The sequence below is a fragment of the Eptatretus burgeri genome, chromosome 13 (genome assembly GCF_056783735.1).
Source record: "Eptatretus burgeri isolate ZD-2024b chromosome 13, Ebu_testis_v1, whole genome shotgun sequence".
NCBI lineage: Eukaryota > Metazoa > Chordata > Myxini > Myxiniformes > Myxinidae > Eptatretus > Eptatretus burgeri.
In genome coordinates, this window is record NC_140973.1 from 50,010,472 (window position 1) to 50,028,127 (window position 17,656).

The following is a 17,656-nucleotide window of genomic DNA, read 5'->3' on the forward strand; positions in this document are numbered from 1 at the left end:
TGTTGTGTTCAGAGGGGGATCATTTATGAATCAAAAGAGGTGGTGTTAACATTGTTCAGGAATTTAGTGAGGGCACATCTAGAATATTGTGTGCAGTTTTGATCACCACAACTCAGGAAGGAAATGGATACCATAGAGAGGGTTCAGCGCAGGGCTACTGGAGTGATTCCGGGCCTAGCTAGACTTAGCTATCAGGAGCAGATGAAGGTGTCAGAGCTTTATACACTATAAAGGAGGTGGTTACGAGGAGATATGATCGAGATCTTTAAGATAATGAAGGGTATAGACATAATAAGTGCAGATTAATAATTTAACAGAGTAGACAGTGATAGGACCAGGGACGATATCGTGAGAATGAAGAAGAGGAGAATTAAAACGGTAGTAAGGCAGGGGTCTTTTACTCAGAGAGTAGTTAATGCAGGGAATGGCCTCCCTGGAAATGTTGTGGCAGCAGAAACAGTGGATAAGTTTAAATTGGAATTAGATATGTACTTGGAAGTTATGGAGATAGAGGGGTCTGGGGATGTTGGCAGGACTTTTTGGTAGTTTGAGCATTGATGGGTGATTGTGCACGTGTGTACGGAGTGCTGTTGGTGGGGGTCTCGTCAAGGAGTGTTGTGTGGTTGATGTGTGTTTTCAACCAAGCCCATGCCCCCTCCTCTTTGGGAGGAAGGGGGGGTATATAATATATACAATTATATATATATAGTATATATACAATATACATATATATATATATATATATACATATATAATTTAAAAATGCAAAAACTTCGTAAAAAGAAAACACAAAAACACTTTATTTTAAAAATACACAATAAAAACATCTTGCATTTTCTTATTTTCTTTTTCTTCTTCTTGTGTTGATAAATTAGTGTGGTATTTATGTGGCGCAGGTATGAAGGGCTGAATGACCTGCATCTGTGTCTGATTTCCTTGTGTTTTGAACATGACGCAGAAGTGACAATGTGGAAACCAAACTCCATCTCTCTCCCCATCAATCGCTTGAGAGCCGCTATTTCTTGTTTTAACATCAATATGATGAGTGTGGAACCTTAGTATATTGATTTCCATTGTGCATACGGAATATAAATAATTAAATGAAATTGGTTTGATTCCTGACCAGGTTCCGAAGGAGGAAGTCTGGAGATGTGCAAGAATTTGTGGAGGCCCCGAGATGCAAGTCCAACTATGAAAGGACATGGATAAAGCATGGGTATTGTGGTGCCGGAATGCACCAGAGCGCCGCTCTGACACCTCAGACTATCCGAGGCAGAGCTTAGCTCCGCAATTCTAAATTACCGAGCCAAAATCTTGAAAAAGAAAACAAATCCTTTTGGCCATGACTGGTGAAACATTAACACAACCTGACTATCCATTTCACTCTGCAAGGTTCCAAATGCATCTGTCATTTTGCCATTGTGGTGACACCATGATGACACAAGTAATTTTTGATTTTGAGGAGTTATATATATATATATATATACATATATACATATATATATATATATATATATACATACATACATACATACATATATATATATATATATATATATATATATATATATGTATATATATATACATATGTATATACATATATATATACATATGTATATATATATATATATACATATGTATATATATATATATATATATATATATATATATATATATATATATATATATATATATATGTATATATATATATATGTATATATATATATATGTATATATATATGTATATATATATATATATATATATATATATATATATATGTATATATATATATATATATATATTGTTGTGGTTGACCAAATTCGCAAACCACCATTCAGGTCCCTTAGGTGAGATATCTCGGTAAGTATATGTGTAGTTAGGCCCAAACCCGTTGTCTAGAGGGAATAAATGTCATTCATGCGGGCTGCGACTCTTCAGGATAGCCGTTTTTCTTTTACTATCTTTATTTTGGACCAGCCGCCATTATTACCACCACAAACCACGTCTCAACAGCCATCACACAACAACCACCAACCACAACGCCGCTTCACCACAACCGCCACGACCTTTACCGTCACAACTCGCCACCATCGCATCACCGTCATCTCGCGCCACTCGTGGGCACCGATGCTGGACTCGTGCGGGGCGCGCACCAGCCAGTGTGTTCAAAAACATCACGGACTTTCCACAGAAAAACGGATCAAAAACGACTCACGCCCACTTTTGTTCCGTCCAATCGGTGAGCGAGGGGCGATTTGGCCCCGCCTCCAGGGCGTTGGAGGGCGGATGCTATATGCAAATTCATGGATCAAAAAGCATTCACGCCCACTTTTCCTCGGGCCAATGGGGAGCGAGGTGAAAGGTCGGAGGCAGAGGGTCAAAGATGAAAGAGCGAAGCCACGGGGCTTATAAAAACGACTGCGTTCGTCGCAGTTCAGTTGGAAGTGGAGGGGAGTTCGCAGTTGGGAGTTCGCGGAGCCAGTGAAGAGTTGGGACGAGTTCAGAGGAGATGGAGAGGGCGATCGGACGAAGCTGTGGAGAGGCGGCGGCGGCGAAGGCGGTTGAGGGGGTGCTCGCGTCGGATTCGGGGAACTGCGGAGGGAGAGGCCGGCGGCGCGACCGAGGTCGTGGTGGAGACGCTCGTCGCGGGACCCGAGATTTGGTGAAATCCTCCTTTCCCCGAGCATCAGCAACCCCCTCCTGTTTCCCCCCGCGCTGAGATAGTGCGACAAAAGGGGGCCCCCTTCCCACCCCCTACCAGACACTGTCCGCGAGGCCCGCGGAGTTGAGGCACCACCGCCGCTCCACGTCTCATCATCAGACGGGTAGGCCCGACACGGTCTCGGCCCCAGGCCCGCCTACCCCCCTCATCCTGGAGGGTGGTTCTCTTTTCTTTTGCTTTGGGAATATGTGTTGTCGGCGCCGTCTGTGAAGTAAAATTGTATAAGTGTTGCCGAGTGCCCGGTAGTCGGATAGATCTGCATTGTTGCATTTGCTTTTTGTCTTCTTCTTTTACATGTGCTTTTGGTGGAATTGTATATGTGTGCTTTCCGTTCATCGCGAAATAAATGTGCTTATTGTTGAACTGTTTTCCCGCTTCGCTTCGTCATTTCTTTCATTGAATCCCCATCTTGCTTCACGTAAAGGGTTGGTCGTGGGCTAAGACGCCCGATAATTAATCGAACCGTCGAGGCCGACGATTAACACCGCTCGGTTATCCCGATAGTACGGAACGGGTCGCTTAAGTGGCCCGTGTCCGAAGTCGACCTGCGGCGAGGTGCGATCGCCCGGTCTACCCTCCGTGTGGGTACTTAGGTAGGTCGAATTTGGCGAGCAACCCTATCCCACGCGGGGGCCGATTGGCTCGATCGCGGTGAGACCGAAAGGTCCACCCGTGACTGGTTCCCGGCGTTAGTCCGAGAGGGTCACGACTGGATTGTCCGTCCGGTGGGCGACGTGCCACGATTCGAGTTACGTGGCCGTCAGCACGCCGGCGGGCGCGAATCCGCAACACTGGTGTCAGGTCGTGCGATACAAACCCATCGCCCTCCTCACGGCACTGGTAACGGAGAACGGGAAAACGGGCTCTCCTGTCTCCGGCTAAATTCACGGGAATCGGTCCAGGGGTGAGAGGAGTGACCCCCGATTCCCTCCAAATTACGAGCGAGCTAAATTAACCCTTTCAGAGAAGCAAGATGGCGTCTCAAGGCGAGCGGGAGCCGGGGGTATTAGAAATGGATGTAGAATGTGTAGAATCCATGGCTCAGGATGAAATCCCCGTGCAGGAAATGTTGGTTGTACAGGAAAACGAACTCGCCCAACTGAACCCAGAGCCCGAAATGGGTGCGGCAGCGGCCGCGGTGTATGACACCTCCCCTCCCCCTCTCCACCAAAACCCCCCGACCCTTGCCGAAACGGCTCACCCAAGCGCACCCGACATGGCCCAGCTATGCGCCATGCTGGCGGCAATGACAGCAAGGATGGATGCAAATACAAATGAAATGAAAAACGAAATGAAAAACGAAATGAAAGGCATGAACGAAAAGATGGATACAAATACAAATGAAATGAAAAACGAAATGAACAAGCAAATAAACGGAATGGAAGCAAACATGAAGGAGGAAATGAAAAAGCTGCGGGGTGAGACGCAGAACATGGGCCGATGCCTGCAGGCGGGCATGAAGGCCGTGACCAGGGAGATAAAAATGGCGACTCCACGTGTGGGAGCAAACGAGCTGGAAGGGGGTGCAACGGCTGTCGGGCCCGCGGTGGAGGCGGGTGAAAAAATAATTCGGGGGACGTGTTGGGCGAGGGTCGTGACTGTGACCGAAAGGGAAAAATTAAATGGGGAGACCAAAACGTGTGAGACGAGACACGAGGTGACGACAAAGGAAATAATAATAGTTGAGACAAGGGTGGTAAAGGGTGAAGAGGTGACTGAGTTGGCAGAGACACGGGAGATTGGAACGATAGAGGGAAGACTGCACGATGAAGACGGGGTAAGTGACGCACACACACACACCGAGGTAGTGGAGGAAAATGGGGGTGAGCTCGCGGACTGGGTGGAGGCCCGGTGCGAGCAGCGGGATAGCCTCCTCCAGGAACGAGGGGAGGGAGTCTGCCCCCTTGAGGCGAGTCACGACCAGGTGAGTTCGGTCGTGCTTTGCGAGGTTGAGGGGACGGGTGCTGTGGACAGGTGCACGGAGAGCTTGGGGGGTATGGAGGCCCCGGAGACCCTTGTGGGGACACAAATCCCCAGTGTGGTTGTCCCTGTGTGTGTGGTGCAAGGTGTGAGTGTGGAAGCGACCCCGTGTGTGAGTGGTGTGGTGGCGATGGTGCCAGAGTACGTGCTTCCCAGCACGCCGTGTGTGGGTGGATGAGGCACCGTGTGTGGAGGAGGCCGTGTGTGTGGATAAAACGGCCAGTGTGGATGAAGCACCGCGGGTGAGTGCCCCCGCGTGTGTGAGTGAGGCACGGTGTGTGAGTGAGGCACCGCGGGTGAGTGCCCCCGCGGGTGTGAGGGGAGTGGTTTGTATGAATGGAGCACCACGTGTGAGTGGTATGGGTTATGCAAGGGAGACCGTGTGTGTGAGAGAGCGGTATGTGAGGAAGATGTCGGTTGGCATGCGGGAGCACGCAGCCGCGTCTCCCGGTGTGAATGTAATGGAATGGAGTGTGAGCGTCGTAACACGCAGGTGTGCGTGTGTTGAATGGCGACGACGACGGCGACAGAAGAAAGAAAGCCGAGTAGCGGCTGCAGCTGTTTCGGGGACCGTGCCGGGTTCACCCAGCAGTGAGCACGAGGTCCGTGCTGTGCAACGCACGAGGCCCCCACGTGCTCGCTTGCGAGAGTGAAGACCCGGTCCGGAAACGCCAGCGGTGGATTTGCCGATCCCGCGGACGGACAAAGTTTAGGCAGGATTATGGATTTGGACCGGACGGGTTCTCCACGCGATCGTGTGTGTTAAGCTCCAACGGGCAAAGCACATGTGTTCGCGTGGGGAACCCCTCGAGACGTGGGGCTTGTGTTTTTTTTATGTGCACGGTGACGTCATGGCTGCACGTGGGGTTGGAATCCGGCAGGAGGGGTATCCCTGCCGGATGGTACCGTCCAAGGAGGGACGAGGTACACGTGCAGCTGCATGACGTCACGGGCAGGTGCAAAGTGCGCGAGCTGCGGGTTGCCGCGCTGGTGCTGCGCTGGAAAAAAAAAAAAAAAGCAAGCCTCACTTTCGGGTGCACAGGATTCCTGGGCAAGGGGTGGAAGACCCCCTTACCGGGGCACAGGATGGAAACTAGTTAGGGGGAAGGGTTAGCTTAGTTAGACCGACTTCATGGGGCAGGGGTAAGTCCTCATGGAGTCCGTGGAATGGATTAGGTAGAGGGATGTAGCGAGATTGAGGTTGGGAAATAAAATGATTTATTTGGAGACAGAGACAGACTTGTGAATGTGTAGAGGGGACGTAGCTTAGCTACGTAGTGTTAAAAGGAACGTGCTCTAGTTTAAGGGACGACGTGGGAGCACGAGTTAGTTAGGGGATGTAGTTAGAAGGATGGCAGAGTTCAGCGGTGAGTGTGTTGAAGAGTTGCTGAGTGAAGTGGAAGCATGTGCTTGGTGAGTGAGTGAGGCCAGCGGGTCTGTGTGTATGGAGCGAATGGGGACTGCATGGTGCGATGAGTGATTGGGGGGAGGAGTGACTCCCGCCCAAGGGACCCCCGGGGTCAGTGTAGAGTGAGTTAGCTGGGTTAGTCAAATTAACAAATATGGAAGTCGTTTTGCTGTTGGTGTGAATGTAGGCTCGAAACCCGTTTGGAGGGGTGCAGGAGCCCTGTTGACGGACTGGGAGCGTGGCTGTGAAAAGTGAGTATCGCTGAGTGGGTACCCCGGGCACCAGGCTAGTCGGCCCTGGTATGCCAAGGGCCCATGGGGGGCCGGGATAGCGTAGTGGGCACGGGTGCGCCTGCTTGGTGCGGGGGCCCGGGGCGCCATTAGCCGCGTGGGCAGTGTTGTGGGCACGGGTGACCATCGGAAAGGGGCCTGGGAAGCCAGCCTGCCACGTGTGCGTTTCAGGGGAGGTGCCATGGGGGGCACTCCCCGGTGTTAGGGAGCTGGTAGGCTCGGAGGCAGTGTAGTGCCCGGGGGTGCCATAGCGGGAGATTCGGCAGAGGGTCGTGCCTGCCAAAGGGGGCCACGTGTCCCAGCCATGAGACCGTGTGAGGGCACGGAGAGAAAATTGGGGGGCGAGGCCCAAAATTGTAAGGACACCAACACAGGCGACGGGAATCTGGGTTGTTAGAACCAATAGTTTAAGCGAGAGGCGCTTGTTGAAAGCCCCGGGGTAGTTTAACAGTTAATGGTTAGGGTAGATTAGGAAGTGTACCCCTCCGCACCATCCATCCCCTCGCTCTCGTTGTGGGCCGCTGGACCCACTTTGTGTTATAGATCGCTGAAGTCTGGGGAGGCCATCCTGAGGCTTCGTTGGGCCTCGACACAGGACGTTAGCTCTCCCTTATTCCCCTCCGGGAAGGGAACGTAGGGGTTGGGAGTAGGCTAGGTGACAGGATAGGTTAGCCGAACAAGGACAGTACAGGGGGTTAGGGGACGATTTATAGTGGGGAAGTAAAAGAAAAAAAAAATAATAAAAAATTAAGTTGGGGCTAAATTGGGGTTTGGACAAATTAAGGGAGTGGGTATGGACAGTGACAGGCAAAGGCGATAGGTGGGAGGGAGACAGGTAGGTAGGTCCGAGCCCGCCTTCTGAGTGGCCAGCACCACCGCACTCCCTCCACCAACCTCCACTGAACGGCGAAGGCTGGCCAGCTTCATCTGCTGGCTGTGTTGCTGCAAGGCCTGTGCCGGCCCACTTCATCTGCCATCGGCTGGCCGTGTTTTGCTTCAAGGCCTGTGCCGGCCACTTCATCTGATGGCTGTTTTTCTTCAAGGCCTGTGCCGGCCAGTTCATCTGCCGGCTGTGTTTGCCTGCAGCGGCCTTCTTCTGCAGGCTGTGTTTGCCTGCTCACCTTTGCCATGCCATGCCCACTGCCCCTGTTCACCAGCCCCCGTTCAATTTTGCTTTGCCCTCCCCCTGTTCATTGCCATGTGCGCCAGGATCAAGGCAACAGTTTGCAAGCTGCAAGAACTGCCCTGTTGGCAGCTACAACACGGGCCTGCAGTGGCGGCCCGTGCACCGTGTTTGTGTTCATCCATCCATTCGTTGTGTTCATTGCGTGTGCCACTTGAGCTGGCACGGAGACTGCATTTGTGCAGCCCGTGCACCGTGTTTGCGTGCATCCATTCATCCATCCATTCGTTGTGCTCATTGCGTGTGCCACTTGAGCTGGCACGGAGACTACGTTTGTGCAGCCCATGCACCGCTGTGGTTCACTGCGTTAAGTTCAAAAGGGAAGGCCTTGGACTGCGTGTGAGCAGCCGGCCACGTTCCCTGTCACCTGCATTATTTGAGCCAGAGACTGCATGCGGGCAGCCTGGCTCCCTGCTAACTGCTTTCTTTTTGCAGAGTTCATTGATCCTGGGCCATGGTTTAGTGTAAAATTTGTAAGTTAAGGTTAAGATGTACTGTAAATATGAGTGCGCCCCCGGCATGTTTGTCTTAGCGCCGGCAATTTTATTTAAGTCGTCCGTGTGAGTGAGTTTGTTTAGGTAGTTACGCAGCCCTCAGGTTATTTATTTTGGGGACACGAATACCATGAATGTCGCACTCAGGGATCCGTAGGTAAAATGTACTAGGGGAAAACTACACATGATGGCACACGAAAGTTTGACGACTCGGGACGAGTCTGTAAAAAGGGGAGGGGGTAGTGTTGTGGTTGACCAAATTCGCAAACCACCATTCACGTCCCTTAGGTGAGATATCTCGGTAAGTATATGTGTAGTTAGGCCCAAACCCGTTGTCTAGAGGGAATAAATGTCATTCATGCGGGCTGCGACTCTTCAGGATAGCCGTTTTTCTTTTACTATCTTTATTTTGGACCAGCCGCCATTATTACCACCACCAACCACGTCTCAACAGCCATCACAACAACAACCACCAACCACAACGCCACTTCACAACAACAACCACCAACCACAACGCCGCTTCACCACAACCGCCACGACCTTTACCGTCACAACTCGCCACCATCGCATCACCGTCATCTCGCGCCACTCGTGGGCACCGATGCTGGACTCGTGCGGGGCGCGCACCAGCCAGTGTGTTCAAAAACATCACGGACTTTCCGCAGAAAAACGGATCAAAAACGACTCATGCCCACTTTTGTTCCGTCCAATCGGTGAGCGAGGGGCGATTTGGCCCCGCCTCCAGGGCGTTGGAGGGCGGACGCTATATGCAAATTCATGGATCAAAAAGCATTCACGCCCACTTTTCCTCGGGCCAATGGGGAGCGAGGTGAAAGGTCGGAGGCAGAGGGTCAAAGATGAAAGAGCGAAGCCACGGGGCTTATAAAAACGACTGCGTTCGTCGCAGTTCAGTTGGAAGTGGAGGGGAGTTCGCAGTTGGGAGTTCGCGGAGCCAGTGAAGAGTTGGGACGAGTTCAGAGGAGACGGAGAGGGCGATCGGACTAAGCTGTGGAGAGGCGGCGGCGGCGAAGGCGGTTGAGGGGGTGCTCACGTCGGATTCGGGGAACTGCGGAGGGAGAGGCCGGCGGCGCGACCGAGGTCGTGGTGGAGACGCTCGTCGCGGGACCCGAGATTTGGTGAAATCCTCCTTTCCCCGAGCATCAGCAACCCCCTCCTGTTTCCCCCCGCGCTGAGATAGTGCGACAAAAGGGGGCCCCCTTCCCACCCCCTACCAGACACTGTCCGCGAGGCCCGCGGAGTTGAGGCACCACCGCCGCTCCGCGTCTCATCATCAGACGGGTAGGCCCGACACGGTCTCGGCCCCAGGCCCGCCTACCCCCCTCATCCTGGAGGGTGGTTCTCTTTTCTTTTGCTTTGGGAATATGTGTTGTCGGCGCCGTCTGTGAAGTAAAATTGTATAAGTGTTGCCGAGTGCCCGGTCGTCGGATAGATCTGCATTGTTGCATTTGCTTTTTGTCTTCTTCTTTTACATGTGCTTTTGGTGGAATTGTATATGTGTGCTTTCCGTTCATCGCGAAATAAATGTGCTTATTGTTGAACTGTTTTCCCGCTTCGCTTCGTCATTTCTTTCATTGAATCCCCATCTTGCTTCACGTAAAGGGTTGGTCGTGGGCTAAGACACCCGATAATTAATCGAACCGTCGAGGCCGACGAATAACACCGCTCGGTTATCCCGATAGTACGGAACGGGTCGCTTAAGTGGCCCGTGTCCGAAGTCGACCTGCGGCGAGGTGCGATCGCCCGGTCTACCCTCCGTGTGGGTACTTAGGTAGGTCGAATTTGGCGAGCAACCCTATCCCACGCGGGGGCCGATTGGCTCGATCGCGGTGAGACCGAAAGGTCCACCCGTGACTGGTTCCCGGCGTTAGTCCGAGAGGGTCACGACTGGATTGTCCCGTCCGGTGGGCGACGTGCCGCGATTCGAGTTACGTGGCCGTCAGCACGCCGGCGGGCGCGAATCCGTAACAATATATATACTGTTGTGGTTACCAAATTCGCAAACCACCATTCAGGTCCCTTAGGTGAGGTATCTCGGTAAGTGCATGTGTAGTTAGGCCCAAACCCGTTGTCTAGTGGGAATACATGTCATTTATACGTGCTGCGACTCTTCAGGATAGCCGTTTTTCTTTTACTTTTATTTTGGACCAACCGCCATGATTACCACCACAACCACAACATCAACCACCAACCACAACACCGCTTCACCACAACCGCCACGACCTTCACGTCACACCTCGCAACCGTAGCATCGCCACCGTTCTTGCCCCGCTGTGGGTACCGGTGTTGGACTCGTGCAGGGCGCACGTTGAACAGCGTGTACAAAATCACGGATTTTGTGCTTCAAAAACGGATCAAAAATGACACACGCCCACTTTTTCTCGGGCCAATGGGGAGCGAGGTGAAAGGTCAAAGGGAGGGGGTCAAAGGCGAAGCTACGGGGGGATAAAAGGACCGTGTTCGTCAGTCAGAAGGGTAAGAGGTGTGGAAGTCTGGAGCCCGAAGCCTGCAGTAGCTGGAGAAGCTGAAGAGAGTCGCGAAGGGGAGAGTCGATCGGAGAGTCCAACGAGGAGAGCCCAAAGAGGAGTCCAGAGTCGGAGAGTCCAGAGGCGGAGAGGCGGCAGCGGCGAAGGCAGACGAGGGGGTGCTCGCGTCGGTGCCGGGAGCTGCACGCCCGAGGGAGGCCGGCAGCGCGACCTGGCCGAGGTGGAGACGCACACCAGGGATAATAAAGATCCTCTATACCCCGAGCATCAGCAACCCCCTCCTGTTTCCCCCCGCGCTGAGATAGTGCGACCAAGGGGGCCCCTTTCCCACCCCCTGCCAGACACTGTCCGCGAGGTCCGCGGAGTTGGGGCGCCATCGCCGCTCCGCGTCTCATCACCAGACGGGTAGGCGCGACCCGGTCTCGGCCTCAGGCCCGCCTCATTCTTGAGGGTATTCTTTCCTTGGTTTTGGGTATGTGTTGTCGGCGCCGTCTGTGAAGTAGAATTGTATAAGTGTTGCCGTGTGCTCGGTAGTCGGTATTAGCTCTGCACTGTGTTTTCACTTTTATATTTGCTTTTTGTGTAAATGGAATTGTTTTCTTTTTTTTGTGTGCATTTGGTGGAATTGTATTTGTGTGCTTCCCGTGTGCCGCGAATAAATGTGCTTTATTGTTGAACTGTTCTCCCGCTTCGCTTCGTCTTTTCCTCCATTGAATCCCCATCTTGCTTCACGTAAAGGGTTGGTAGTGGGCTGAATACGCCCGATAATTAATCGAACCGTCGAGGTCGACGATAACACCGCTCGGTTATTCTGATAGTACGGAACGGGTCGCTTAAGTGGCCCGTGTCCGAAGTCGACCTGCGGCGAGGTGCGATCGCCCGGTCTACCCTCCGCGTGGGTACTTAGGTAGGTCGAATTTGGCGAGCAACCCTATCCCACGCGGGGGCTGATTGGCTCGATCGCGGTGAGACCGAAAGGTCCACCCGTGACTGGTTCCCGGCGTTAGTCCGAGAGGGTCACGACTGGATTGTCCGTCCGGTGGGCGACGTGCCGCGATTCGAGTTACGTGGCCGTCAGCACGCCGGCGGGCGCGAAAACCGCAACACTGGTGTCAGGTCGTGCGATACAAATTCATCGCCCTCCTCGCGGCACTGGTATCGGAGAACAGGAAAACAGGCTCTCCTGTCTCCGGCTAAATTCACGGGAATCGGTCCAGGGGTGAGAGAAGCGACCCCCGATTCCCTCCAAATTACGAGCGAGCAAATTAACCCTTCACGAGAAGCAAGATGGCGTCTCAAGGCGAGCGGGAGCCGGGGGTATTAGAAATGTATATGTGTAGTAAAGTAGAATCCATGGTCCAGGATGGAATCCCCGAGCAGGAAATGTTGATTGTGCAGGAACACGGACTCGCCCAACTGAACCCAGGGCCCGAGGTGGGTGCGGCAGCGGCCGCGGTGTATGACACCTCCCCCCCCCCTCTCCACCAAAACCCTTCCCCAACCCCTGCCGAAACGGCTCACTCAAGCGCACCCGACATGGCCCAGCTATGCGCCATGCTGGCGGCAATGACAACGAGGATGGATGCGAATACACAACAAATAAATGCGGATATGAAAGGCATGAACGAAAAGATGGATGCGTATACACAAAAGATGGATGCGAATACACAAAAGATGGATGCGAATACACAACAAATGAACAAAAAGATGGATACAAATACAAATGAAGTGAAAACGACGATGGATGCGAATACACAGCAAATGAGAAAAGAAATGAAAGAGCTACGGGGTGAGACGCAGAACATGGGCCGATGCCTGCAGGCGGGCATGAAGGCCGTGACCAGGGAGCTGGGAATGGCGACTCCACGTGTGGGAGCAAACGAGCTGGAAGGGGGTGCAACGGCTGACAGGCCCGCGGTGGAGGCGGGTGAAAAAATAATTCGGGGGGCGTGTTGGACGAGGGTCGTGACAGAGGAATCGACGGTGACCAAGAGGGAAAAATTAAATGGGGAGACCAAAACGTGTGAGACGAGACACGAGGTGACGACAAAGGAAATAATAATAGTTGAGACAAGGGAGGTAAAGGGTGAAGAGTTGGCAGTGACGGTAGCCGGGAAGGGAACGATAGAGGAGAGACTGCACGGTGAGGACGGGGTAAGTGACGCGCACACACACACGGAGGTAGTGGAGGACAATGGGGTTGAGCTCGCGGAGCGTGTAGAGACCCAGTGCGAGCACCTGGATGGCCTCCTCCAGGAACGAGGGGAGGGAGTATGCCCCCTTGAGGCGAGTCACGACCAGGTGAGTTCGGTCGTGCTTTGCGAGGTTGAGGGGAGGAGTGCTGTGGACAGGTGCACGGAGAGCTTGGGGGTATAGAGGCCCCGGAGACCCTTGTGGGGACACGAATCCCCAGTGTGGTTGTCCCTGTGTGTGTGGTGCAAGGTGTGAGTGCGTCCCCGTGTGTGGAAGCGACCCCGTGTGTGAGTGGTGTGGTGGCGATGGTGCCGGAGTACGTGCTTCCCAGCACGCCGTGTGTGAGTGAGGCACGGAGTGCGAGTGAGGCACCGCGGGTGAGTGCCCCCGCGTGTGTAAGTAGTATGGTTTGTGTGAGTGGTGAGGCACCGTGCGTGAGTGAACGGCCGTGTGCAAGGTCGCTGTGTGCAAGGGAGACCGTGTGTGTGAGAGAGCGGTATGAGAGGGAGATGTCGGTTGGCATGCGGGAGCACGCAGCCGCGTCTCCCGGTGTGAATGTGATGGTGTGGACTGTGTGCGTCGTAACACGCAGGTATGCGTGTGTGGAATGGAGACGGAGACGGCGACAGAGGAGAGAAAGCCGTGTAGCGGCTGTAGCTGTTTCGGGGACCGTGCCGGGTTCACCCTGCAGTGAGCACGAGGTTCGTGCTGTGCAACGCACGAGACCGCCACGTGCTCGCTTGCGAGAGTGAAGTCCCGGTCCGGAAACGCACGCGGTGGATTTGCCGATCCCGCGGACGGACAAGTTTAGGCAGGTAAATGGATTTGGACCGGACGGGTTCTCCACGCGATCGTGTGTGTTAAGCTCCAACGGGCAAAGCACATGTGTTCGCGTGGGGAACCCCTCGAGACGTGGGGCTTGTTTTTTTTTATGCGCACGGTGACGTCATGGCTGCACGTGGGGTTGGAATCCGGCAGGAGGGGTATCCCTGCCGGATGGTCCCGTCCAAGGAGGGACGAGGAACACGTGCAGCTGCATGACGTCACGGGCAGGTGCAAAGTGCGCGAGCTCTGAGTTGCCGCGCAGGTGCTGCGCATGGAAAAAAAAAAAAAAAAGCAAGCCTCACTTTCGGGTGTACAGGATTCCTGGGCAAGGGGTGAAAGACCCCCTTACCCTGGGCACAGGATGGAAACTAGTTAGGGGGAAGGGTTAGCTTAGTTAGACCGACTTCATGGGGCAGGGGTAAGTCCTCATGGAGTCCGTGGAATGGATTAGTTAGAGGGATTGTAGCCAGATTTAGGTGGGGAAATTGATTAATGGGATTATTTGGAGACAGTGACAGACTTGTGGATGTGTAGAGGGGACGTAGTTTAGCTACGTAGGTTAAAAGGAACGTGCTATAGTGTAAGGGACGACGTGGGAGCACGAGTTAGTTAGGGGGTGCAGATAGAAGGATGGCAGAGTTCAGCGGTGTGTGTGTTGAAGAGTTGTGAGGTGAGTACATGATGAGTGAGTGAGGCCAGCGGGTCTGTGTGGATGGAGCGAATGGGGAATGCATGGTGCGATGAGTGATTGGGGGGAGGAGTGACTCCCGCCCAAGGGACCCCGGGGTCAGAGTAAAGTGAGTTAGCTGGGTTAGTCAAATTGGAAAATGGAGGTCGTTTTGCTGTTGGTGGGAAAGTAGGCTCGAGACCCATTTGGAGGGGTGCAGGAGCCCTGTTGACGGGCTTGGGAGCGTGGCTGCGAAAGGTGAGTATCGCTGAGTGGGTACCCCGGGCACCAGGCTAGTCGGCCGCGGTAGGCCATGGGCCCATGGGGGGCCGGGATAGAGTAGTGGGCACGGGTGCGCCTGCTTGGTGCGGGGGCCCGGGGCGCCATTAGCCGCGTGGGCAGTGTTGTGGGCACGGGTGACCCTCGGAAAGGGGCCCGGGAGGCCGGCCTGCCACGTGTGCGTTTCAGGGGAGGTGCCATGGGGGGCACTCCCCGGTGTTAGGGTGCTGGTAGGCTCGGAGGCAGTGTAGTGCCCGGGGGTGCCATAGCGGGAGAATCGGCAGAGGGTCGTGCCTGCCAAAGGGAGCCACGTGTCCCAGCCAGGAGACCGTGTGAGGGCACGGAGAGAAAATTGGGGGGCGAGGCCCGAAATTGTAAGGACACCAACACAGGCGACGGGAATCTGGGTTGTTAGAACCAATAGTTTAAGCGAGAGGCGCTTGTTGAAAGCCCCGGGGTAGTTTAGCAGTTAAATGGATAGGGTAGATTAGGAGATGTACCCCTCCGCACCATCCATCCCCTCGCTGTCGTTGTGGGCCGCTGGACCCACTTTGGGTTAGATCGCTGAACTCTGGGGAGGCCATTCTGAGGCTTCGGTGGGCCTCGACACAGGACGCTAGCTCTCCCTTGTTCCCCTCCGGGAAGGGAACGTAGGGGTTGGGAGTAGGCTAGGTGACAGGATAGGTTAGCCGAACAAGGACGATAAAGGGGGTTAGGGGACGATTTATAGAGGGGAAGTAAACATAAAAGTAAAAATAAAAATAAAAATAAGTTGGGGATAAATTGGGGTTTGACAAATTAAGGGAGTGGGTATGTACAGTGACAGGCAAAGGCGATAGGTTGGGAGGGAGACAGGTAGGTAGGTCCGAGCCCGCCTTCCAAGTGGCCAGCACCACCGCACTCCCTCCACCAACCTCCATTGAACGGCAAAGGCTGGCCACTTCATCGGCTGGCCGTGTTTTACTTCAAGGCGGAGGCCGGCCAACTTCATCGGCAGCTGTGTGCTGCAAGGCCTGTGCCGGCCAGTTCATCTGCTAGCTGTTTTTTCTTCGAGGCCTGTGCCGGCCAATTTGTCTGCCGGCTGTGTTTGCCTGCAGCTGCCTTCTTCTGCGGGCTGTGTTTGCCTGCTCACCTTTGCCATGCCATGCCCACTGCCCACGTTCACCAGCCCCGTTCAATTTTTGCTTTGCCCCCCCTGTTCATTTCCATGTGCGCCAGGATCAAGGCAACAGTTTGCAAGCTGCGAGAACTGCCCTGTTGGCAGCTACAACACAGGCCTGCAGTGGCGGCCCGTGCACCGTGTTTGTGTCCATCCATCCATTCGTTGTGCTCATTGCGTGTGCCACTTGAGCTGGCACGGAGACTGCGTTTGTACAGCCCATGCACCGTTGTGGTTCACTGCGTTCAGTTCAAAAGGGAAGGCCTTGGACTGCGTGTGAGCAGCCAGCCACGTTCCCTGTCACCTGCTTTGTTTGAGCCAGAGACTGCATGCGGGCAGCCTGGCTCCCTGCTAACTGCTTTTCTTTTGCAGAGTTCAGTGATCCTGGGCCATGGTTTAGTGTAAAATTTGTAAGTTAAGGTTAAGATGTACTGTAAATATGAGTGCGCCCCCGGCATGTTTGTCTTAGCGCCGGCAATTTTATTTAAGTCGTCCGTGTGAGTGAGTTTGTTTAGATAGTTACGCAGCCCTCAGGTTATTTATTTTGGGGACACGAATACCATGAATGTCGCACTCAGGGATCCGTAGGTAAAATGTACTAGGGGAAAACTACACATGATGGCACACGAAAATTTGACGACTCGGGACGAGTCTGTAAAAAGGGAAGGGGGTAGTGTTGTGGTTACCAAATTCGCAAACCACCATTCAGGTCCCTTAGGTGAGGTATCTCGGTAAGTGCATGTGTAGTTAGGCCCAAACCCGTTGTCTAGTGGGAATACATGTCATTTATACGTGCTGCGACTCTTCAGGATAGCCGTTTTTCTTTTACTTTTATTTTGGACCAACCGCCATGATTACCACCACAACCACAACATCAACCACCAACCACAACACCGCTTCACCACAACCGCCACGACCTTCACGTCACACCTCGCAACCGTAGCATCGCCACCGTTCTTGCCCCGCTGTGGGTACCGGTGTTGGACTCGTGCAGGGCGCACGTTGAACAGCGTGTACAAAATCACGGATTTTGTGCTTCAAAAACGGATCAAAAACGACACACGCCCACTTTTTCTCGGGCCAATGGGGAGCGAGGTGAAAGGTCAAAGGGAGGGGGTCAAAGGCGAAGCTACGGGGGGGATAAAAGGACCGTGTTCGTCAGTCAGAAGGGTAAGAGGTGTGGAAGTCTGGAGCCCGAAGCCTGCAGTAGCTGGAGAAGCTGAAGAGAGTCGCGAAGGGGAGAGTCGATCGGAGAGTCCAACGAGGAGAGCCCAAAGAGGAGTCCAGAGTCGGAGAGTCCAGAGGCAGAGAGGCGGCAGCGGCGAAGGCAGACGAGGGGGTGCTCGCGTCGGTGCCGGGAGCTGCACGCCCGAGGGAGGCCGGCAGCGCGACCTGGCCGAGGTGGAGACGCACACCAGGGATAATAAAGATCCTCTATACCCCGAGCATCAGCAACCCCCTCCTGTTTCCCCCCGCGCTGAGATAGTGCGACCAAGGGGGCCCCTTTCCCACCCCCTGCCAGACACTGTCCGCGAGGTCCGCGGAGTTGGGGCGCCATCGCCGCTCCGCGTCTCATCACCAGACGGGTAGGCGCGACCCGGTCTCGGCCTCAGGCCCGCCTCATTCTTGAGGGTATTCTTTCCTTGGTTTTGGGTATGTGTTGTCGGCGCCGTCTGTGAAGTAGAATTGTATAAGTGTTGCCGTGTGCTCGGTAGTCGGTATTAGCTCTGCACTGTGTTTTCACTTTTATATTTGCTTTTTGTGTAAATGGAATTGTGTTTTCTTTTTTTTGTGTGCATTTGGTGGAATTGTATTTGTGTGCTTCCCGTGTGCCGCGAATAAATGTGCTTTATTGTTGAACTGTTCTCCCGCTTCGCTTCGTCTTTTCCTCCATTGAATCCCCATCTTGCTTCACGTAAAGGGTTGGTAGTGGGCTGAATACGCCCGATAA